Source organism: Lolium rigidum, chromosome 1, assembly GCF_022539505.1.
Source record: "Lolium rigidum isolate FL_2022 chromosome 1, APGP_CSIRO_Lrig_0.1, whole genome shotgun sequence".
In the NCBI taxonomy this organism is placed as follows: Eukaryota; Viridiplantae; Streptophyta; class Magnoliopsida; order Poales; family Poaceae; genus Lolium; species Lolium rigidum.
In genome coordinates this window covers 20963268-20971970 of record NC_061508.1, presented here as the reverse complement: position 1 = coordinate 20971970, position 8703 = coordinate 20963268, and positions in this window count along the sequence as shown.

Genomic DNA, 8703 nt, shown 5'->3' with positions numbered 1-8703 from the left:
CGCCAAATCAACCCTCGCGCTGAATTCACTCTGGAAGTTCATAAATCGAAGCATTTAAACCTCAATGAAGTAGGGCGGCTACCTTGCTTGTGTGCATTCGTTTGAATCAAATTGCCATGGGTTCGCACATCTTTGATCCAATAAGTATGCCAACTCTTTTTTATTACTAATTATACTATCCGTACCGGTTTATTAGGCTGACATGTAGTTTAAGAGAAAGGTCAAATCACAAATTTGGTTAGCAAAATATAAAATCATATGTTAGAAAACCATTGGATTTTATTGTGAATCCAATGGTATATTTGTTCTAATATATAATTTTAGCCAAATACCGGTGATGTGGTCCTCTTGTAGTGCACCGCCGCCATCTATTCCTCCTATAGACTATTTTCTACTAGTGTGTGTACCATCGCCTGCACTGCCTAGTCGCAAAACAGGCAGCTTGTGGATGCCTTGGTGTGCGAGCCGCTGAACCATACAACACTTGTTCTTGCAAGCAAGTCAGATAAAGAACTTCATCCTCGCAAGCAAGTGATACGTCTCAAACGTATCTATAATTTCTGATGCTCCATGCTTCTTTTACACCAATTCATATATGTTTCGTTTACACTTCGTTGCACTTTTACATGATTTTCGGCACTAACCTATTAACAAGATGCCACAGTGTCAGTTCTCTATTTTTTGCTGTTTTTGTATTTCAAAAAAATTGTACAGAAAATATTCTCGGAATTGGACGAAACAAAAGCCGAAGTCAATATTTTACCGAAATGAAGACGAAGTCCAGAGGGGGGACGAAGAGACGCAGCAGGTCGGCCAGACCTACCCTAGGCGCGGCCTAGGCCTGACCCGCACCTAGGGGTGGTCTGGGCCCACCAGGCGTCCAACCAACCTCAATCCTCCGCCTATTTATACATCTTCTCGGGAAAATCCTGGATACCCGAGCCTCAATCCATAAAAAGTTCCGTCGCGGCCGCCATCGCAGAACCCATCTCGGGGGGTTCTAAAGCTCTTCCGGCACCCTTCCGGAGGGGGAAATCATCGCCGGAGGCATCTACATCGCCATGCCTGCCTCCGAAGTGATGCGTGAGTAGTTCATACCTGGACTATGGGTTCATAGCAGTATCTAGATGGTTGTCTTCTCCACTTTGTGCTTCATGTATCGATCTTGTGAGTTGCCCTACATGATCAAGATCATCTTTATGTAATCATCTACGTTTGGTTTGTTGGGATCTGATGAATGTTGAATACTATGTTGAGATTGGTTATATATTCATATCATATGTTATTTGTGATCTCGCATGCTCTCCGTTGCTAGTAGAAACTCTGGCCAAGTGGACACTTGTGAATCCAAGAGGGGGTATTTATGCTCGATAGTAGGTTCATGCCTCTAGTTTCCTAGGAGAGTGACTTTATAACTTCTAAGGTTGTAGATGTGTTGTTGCTACTAGGGAGAAAACAACAATATTTTATCCAAGGGTAATTTTATTGTTTACTTTACACACATTGCTTAATGCGATTGCGGACGCTAACCTGAAGGTGGATTATTAGTCATAGACGCAGATGGATTAGGTATATGTATTATCTTGTAATGCTCAATACCAAATATGATAGTAATCATCTTGTCATGTATGGTCGATATTTTGTAAATTACCCAGCTATAATTTGTTCACCAAACATGCTATTTCTTTATGGAGAGACACCTCTAGTGACCTGTGAACCCCGGTTCTATTTTCTTTACTGATAAATTCAACCGCAATCATGTTACGTTTACTTTATGCAAATATCTCCTTTCATTCGATACGTCTAAACCTTTGTGTTCAGCAAACCGGTGAGATTGAAAACCTCACTGTAAGTTGGGGCGGAGTACTTTGTTTGTGTTGTGTGCAGGTTCCACGTTGTTGCTGACGCCAGTAATGCGTCCTGCCACTAGTTAGCCAGCAACACCTTCAGAAGTCACGCCTTTCTCCTACTGGTCGATTAAACCTTGGTTTCGTACTGAGGGAAAATTTGTTGCTGTGCTCATCACACCTTCTTGGGTTCCCCAATAGCATGTCCACATACGCCGAGTACACGCCATCAAGCTTGTTTCTGGCGCCGTTGCCAGGGAGAAAGAGGATTTCTGCAAGGGGAGTCTCTCATCTCCAATATTTTTACTTTGTTATAGTTTGCTTAGTCTACTTTATTTTGTCTTGTTTGCTTCATTATATCAAAAACACAAATAAAAATAGTTTACTTTTATAGCTGTCTTTATATCTAAAAAACACAAAAATTAGTTACTATTATAGCTGTTATTTCTGTTGCTTAGTTTTAATTTTGCTAAAATGGGTTCCGCCGAAAATACTAAGTTGTTTGACTTTACTAGCACCAACAATAATGATTTTATTTGTACACCTATTGCTCCACCCGCTTCCGAAGCAACCTTCTATGAAATTAAACCTGCTTTGCTAAATCTTGTTATGAAAGAGCAATTTTACGGTGTTAGTACTGAAGATGTCGCTTCTCACCTTAATAATTCTGTTGAACTTTGTGAGATGCAAAAAATATAAGGGTATATATGGTGACATTATTAAACTGAAATTCTTTCCTTTCTCTTTGAGAAGTAGAGCTAAAGATTGGTTGCTATCTTGGCCTAGAAATAGAATTGATTCTTGGGTTAAATGCAAAGATGCTTTTATTGGAAAATATTATCCTCCTGCTAAGATTATATCTTTGAGAAGCGACATAATGAAATTTAGACAATTTTATAATGAACATGTTGCTCAAACTTGGGAAAGAAATGAAATTTTTGGTAAATAATTGTTCCACTCATGGACTGACTACTTGGATGATCATAAAAACTTTTTATGCAGGACTAAATTTTTCTTCAAGAAATCTCCTGGATTCAGCTGCTGGAGTGTTATCACCAGAATTTGACCAGATCAGAGGTGGGCCGCGATTGAAGATGGGCTTGAAGAATATACATGGAAGAAATACATGAATCGGCCTTGTATACAAAGTTTGGGCTAGCTTGCCCGTGTATCTGTACCATAGTAGGATACGTGTCGGTTAGATGGAGTTTGGGCTCGTGCCCGGTTGGGATTGTTCCCACGTTAGAAAGTCTACGGACTATAAATATGTATCTAGGGTTTATGAAATAAACAACAACCACGTTCACCACAAACCAATCTCGGCGCATCGCCAACTCCCCCGTCTCGAGGGTTTCTTCCGGGTAAGCACCATGCTGCCTAGATCGCATCTTGCGATCTAGGCAGCACACGTTTATTCGTCTTCCATGCGTTGCTCGTGCTGAAGCCTTTTTGATGGCGAGCAACGTAGTTATCATAGATGTTTTTAGGGTTAGCATTGTTCTTCATATCATATGCTATCGTCGTGCAACCCTTAGGCATCTAGCCGCCCTTACACCTATCTTGGGTGTAAGGGCGGCACCCCGCTTGATCATTATTTAGTAGATCCGATCTGTTATGATTGCTCCTTGTCCTTCAAGGATTAGTTTAATATCTGCATCGTTAGGCCTTACAAACGGGTTGAAGGATCCGATGGCGCGTAGGGTGTAGTTTGCTAGCCCTAGACGGGATGTTCCGAGGATCAACTTCGTGTTGGTTTTTAGGCCTTGTCTAGGGTCGGTTTACGATCACCGTGCGTGGCCGCCGAGGCTCAATCACGAGTAGGATGTTCCGATTATGCGGTGAAAACCCTAAATCGTAGTAGGTCGTTTTAGCTTTGTTTTGATCAAGCAGGACCACCATCCGATCGTACACCTCGTACGCATCATGGGTGGATCGGCTCCTTGAGCCGATTCACGAGATAACCCGAGAGCCGATCGAGGCTCGTATTTAATGTTTACGTGTATGCCATGCAGGAAACTAAGCGAGGCATCATCCAACACCTTCCTGACCAGGTATAGGTCAGGTGGCACGCCCTTGTATCAGCATCGTACGTGCGTGCCGAAGGCTTTGCGGGCCGTCGCTCGGAGGGACCAGGGCCAGCCGCAGTCCTGGGAGATTCCCGGCTCTACGGTGTTGCCCGTCGCTGCCCGCCGGTGGGTTTCTGACCGCAACATGGAGGTACCTTTATGTCCATTACTTTGGGGGCTGCATCTAAATTACTTGATGATATGATGATAAATTATTCTGAATGGCACACCGAGAGAGCTCCACAAGGTAAGAAGGTAAATTCTGTCGAAGAATCCTCCTCCTTGAGTGATAAGATTGATACTATTATGTCTACGCTTGTTAATGGTAAAGCACATGTTGATCCAATAATATTCCGTTATCTTCTTTGGTTTCTCAAGAAGAGCATATTGATGTGAATTTCATTAAAAACAACAATTTTAATAACAATGCTTATAGGAATAATAGGCCATATCCTTCTAATAATGGTAATGCTTATGTCAATTCTTACGGTAATTCCAACAACAATAATAGAAGTGCACCCTCTGATCTTGAAGTCATGCTCAAGGAATTTATTAGTAAACAAATTGCTTTCAATAAAACCGTTGAGGAAAAGCTTGGCAAAATTGATATTCCTACTTCTAAAGTTGATAGCCTTGCTCATGATGTTGAATTTCTTAAACTAAAAGTGTTACCTCATGATTCTAAACAAAGTAAAACTTTGAATACCATTCAAGTTAGCATTGATGAAAATGTTAGGATGTTGGCGGAATTGCATGCTAGGTGGGAAAGAGAAGATGAAATTGCTAGAAATAATAATTTGACTAAAGTTTATACCATCACCACCACCAGTAGTAATGAAGTTTCAAATGCTAGCCACTCTCCTACTATTAATAATAAAGTAAATGGTGTAGGAAAAGTCCCCGTTCCTTCTACAAAATTGCCTAAAATCACTGAAACTGCTCCTGATAAGTGTGCTGAAATTTTTCGAAGTATGGGAGACAAGATTCATTTTACCTTTGATAAAAAAGAGTTTGATTTTGATTATTGCAATATCTCTGAGGTAATTAAGTTCTTACAAAAGCTTGCTAGAAGTCCTAATGCTAGTGCTATAAATATGGCTTTTACAAAGCACATTACAAATGATCTTATGCAAATGAGAGAGGACAAATTAAAACGCGAAGCCTCTATTCCTAAAAAGTTAGAAGATGGATGGGAGCCCATCATTAAGATGAAAATAGATGGTTTTTATTGCAATGTTTTATGTGACCTTGGTGCAAGTATTTCTGTTATGCCTAGAAAAATCTATGGTATGCTTGAATTGCCACCGTTGAAAAAATATTATTTGGATGTTCATCTTGTTGATATTGCTGCAAAGAAATCTTTGGGGAAAGTTGATAATGTTCTTATTATGGTTAACAATAACCTGGTCCCGTTGATATTGTTGTTTTAGATATTGAATGCAATGTTTCTTGTCCGATTATATTGGGAAGACCGTTTCTTAGAACTGTTGGTGCTGCTATTGATATGAGAGATGGGATTATTAAATATAAATTCCCACTCAAGAAAGGTATGAAACACTTACCTAGAAAAAGAAAGAAGTCATCTTATGACTCTATCATTAGAACAAATTATTATGTTGATGTTTCTTTACTTGATAAAACTTGATGCTCGCATTTTTACTGCGCCTAGCTGAAAGGCGTCAAAGAAAAGCGCTTATGGGAGACAACCCATATTTTATTTACAGTAACTTTTCTTTTTGTTTAGTCTTGGAAGTTATTACTACTGTAATGACCACTCCTTATCATTTTTGTTTCCTTTTTGTGCCAAGAATAGCCTCTAATAGGAAGAAAGTAATGTTTGGGGAAGTTGCTGTCCTGAGAACAGATTCTGTGCTGTTACCATAAAATTTCGTATAAATAGCCATAGCGGAATTTTGAGCTGTTATTTTTATGCATATGCGCCAGCTTATTATCTAGCTTTCATTAGTTGACCACTTTTCGATATAAAAATCAAAGGATTTTCAAACAAATCGATCTTTACCTATTGTTCTGTGTAGACAGATTTCTGCACTATTTGCATTTGCCTCTTTAAATCTCTTTCTTTTTTAGTTCTTTTGATCAAGGAGAGTTTTGAAAGGTTGCTACAGTATCTTATGTTTTAATAGATGTTTGATATATGTTAGTACTGCACACAAATGGATTTGTTTATTTTGATTGTATTAATGCTGCTAATGAAGAATTGTGTGAAGTTTTTGTATGAAGGAAGTTTTCAAGTGTAGGGAAAGAAAAATGATGTGATGGAATGAAGAATGGAAAAAAGCTCAAGCTTGGGGATGCCCCTTAACCCCCAAGACATATTCAAGAGGTACAAACTTCAAAGCTTGGGGATGCCCAAAGTATCCTCTCTTAATCAACAAAGCAACAGGTTATCTCTCTATACGCTATAATTTTATTGCTTCATACGCTATATGTTGTTCTTGGAGAGATTTTATTTTTGTTTTTAGTTTAGTTTAGTTTTGTTTGCTATATCATATGTTGGATCCCGGTACATTTGTTTTGGAGAAAGACCCGCTCCTTTTTAATTGCATAGAACACTCTAGTTTTCATTGTTATTGTTCTGCGAATGTTCTAGTTTTTTGGTACTGCGTTTAGCTCTTGTTCTTTCACTTGAATTTTTTTCATAGCACGTTAGTATTATTTATTTGTGTATGATTATCTCTCCGGTCCATATTATATTTCATCTCTGAGAGTTATTTTAAATAAGTTGATTGGTGTTGGATACGAGTAAAATATTTCATGACTATAGTGATGCAAATGGAAGCTTATCTAGACTGTGGCATAGACTTTGGCATGTCATGTTGGATGTTATTCTTATCATATGCTTAGTATTTATTGTTTTAGCATGACTTGTTTCAAATGACTGAGAGTGCATAATGTTCCATTGAAAGAATCATGTGTTGTTTCTATCATAAGCATAATATTGTGGTATTCTCCTTTGATGCTTTATTGGGTTGACTTGGCGCATGCTTATACCATGTTATGACTATAACCAGTCAACTAAAGCCTCTATGATCATTTAGTTTTTTATTTGTAATATCACTTTATGCTTTGATTGATAATGTTTTGTTGCTATGCATGATTATGGCCATTATTGCTCTCTTTGTTAGTCGCTTCCAGTCTTTTTGCTAGCCTTCACCTGTACTGAGTATGAGCTCTACTCGTGCATCCAACCACCAAAAACCAAAGTGCCAATTGTGTCCACCATATCTACCTATAGGTGGTATTTCACCGTCACTCCAAAGTAAATTGCTTTTGTGCTACCTTTAAACTTTCAAAAATAATCACCTATTTTGTGTAAATTATAGCTCATGGGAAAGTAGTCTAAAAACTGTTGTGGTAGGTATTATGTCCTATGCATTTTTAGTTCTTATAAGTTTCTTGTTGTGTGATAACCATGCTATCATGGGGAACACCATCAATATTCTTTTGTTGAATATCATGTGAATTACTATGCATGCTCATCTTGTTTGAAGTAAGAGAGATTTACCATGAGTTGCAAAAATTTAAGTATGCATATTGTTAGAGAAGAACATTGGGCCACCAACTAAAGCCATGTTCACATGGTGGAAGTTTCAGCTGGACAAAAGTCCAAATATATGTTGTCCTTGATTTCCCGGTATGGATGTCCAAAAAGTTAAGATACATCAAAATTGAAAAATCAAATGAGATTCATCTCCTAGGACCTTTGTACAGGAGGCAAGGAGGTACCCCTTTGTGACACTTGGTTAAAATATATGTATGTGATGAAAATCCATGGAAATCCAAACTAATTAGGACAAGGTGTGAGCACTATTGGTATATTATGCACGAGGCAAGTAAATTTATAGGAAGTAATTATGCATAAGCCATACTATTTATCACTACCGTTGGCATGAGTAGCACCTCTCAAAATAAATATTTTCAACACTCCCATTGCTTTCAAAATAAAAAGCTCTAGCACATGGGTAATCCCTGCTTCCCTCTGCGAAGGGCCTTTCTTTTACTTTCATGTTGAGTCTTCATCTTCTACCTTATGCACCGATTAAGAGAGCATAGTTGTCATTCTTAGTGCAATGTGCATAGTCCCAAAATTATTATTGATTGATTCATGATTGTGCTATTGCTTGCTCTCAAATTACTTGTATCTAATCACCCTTTAAACTTTTAAGGTGTTCTTGCATTTATGTTTTGCTATTCCATAAGGACATGTTGAGTACTACTTTATTATGTTTACTCTATGATCATAAACACACAGTTGCTTTCAATGCACTACTATTCATGATCCTTTGTTTGAGTTACTCTTCATGTTATAACATAGTTGCTAAGTTCAATTGAACCATATCTATCATGCCTATGTTAGAGTACTTAGATCCCAGCTCACAATGCTTTACATGCTTGATCAAGATTGTGTTGGCTTCATGTCACCTTAAAAATTATCTTTGTTATCACTTACCTACTCGAGGACGAGCATGCGTTAAGCTTGGGGATACTGATACGTCTCAAACGTATCTATAATTTTTATGCTCCATGCTTGTTTTACACCAATTCATATGTGTTTTTTACACTTCGTTGCACTTTTACATGATTTTCGGCACTAACCTATTAACAAGATGCTACAGTGACAGTTCCCTGTTTTCTGCTATTTTTGTATTTCAAAAACGTTGTACAGGAAATATTCTATCGAAACAAAGACGAAGTCTAGAGGGGGGACGAAGAGGCGCAGTAGGTCGGCCAGACCTACCCTAGGTGCGGCCTAGGCCTGGCCCGCGCCT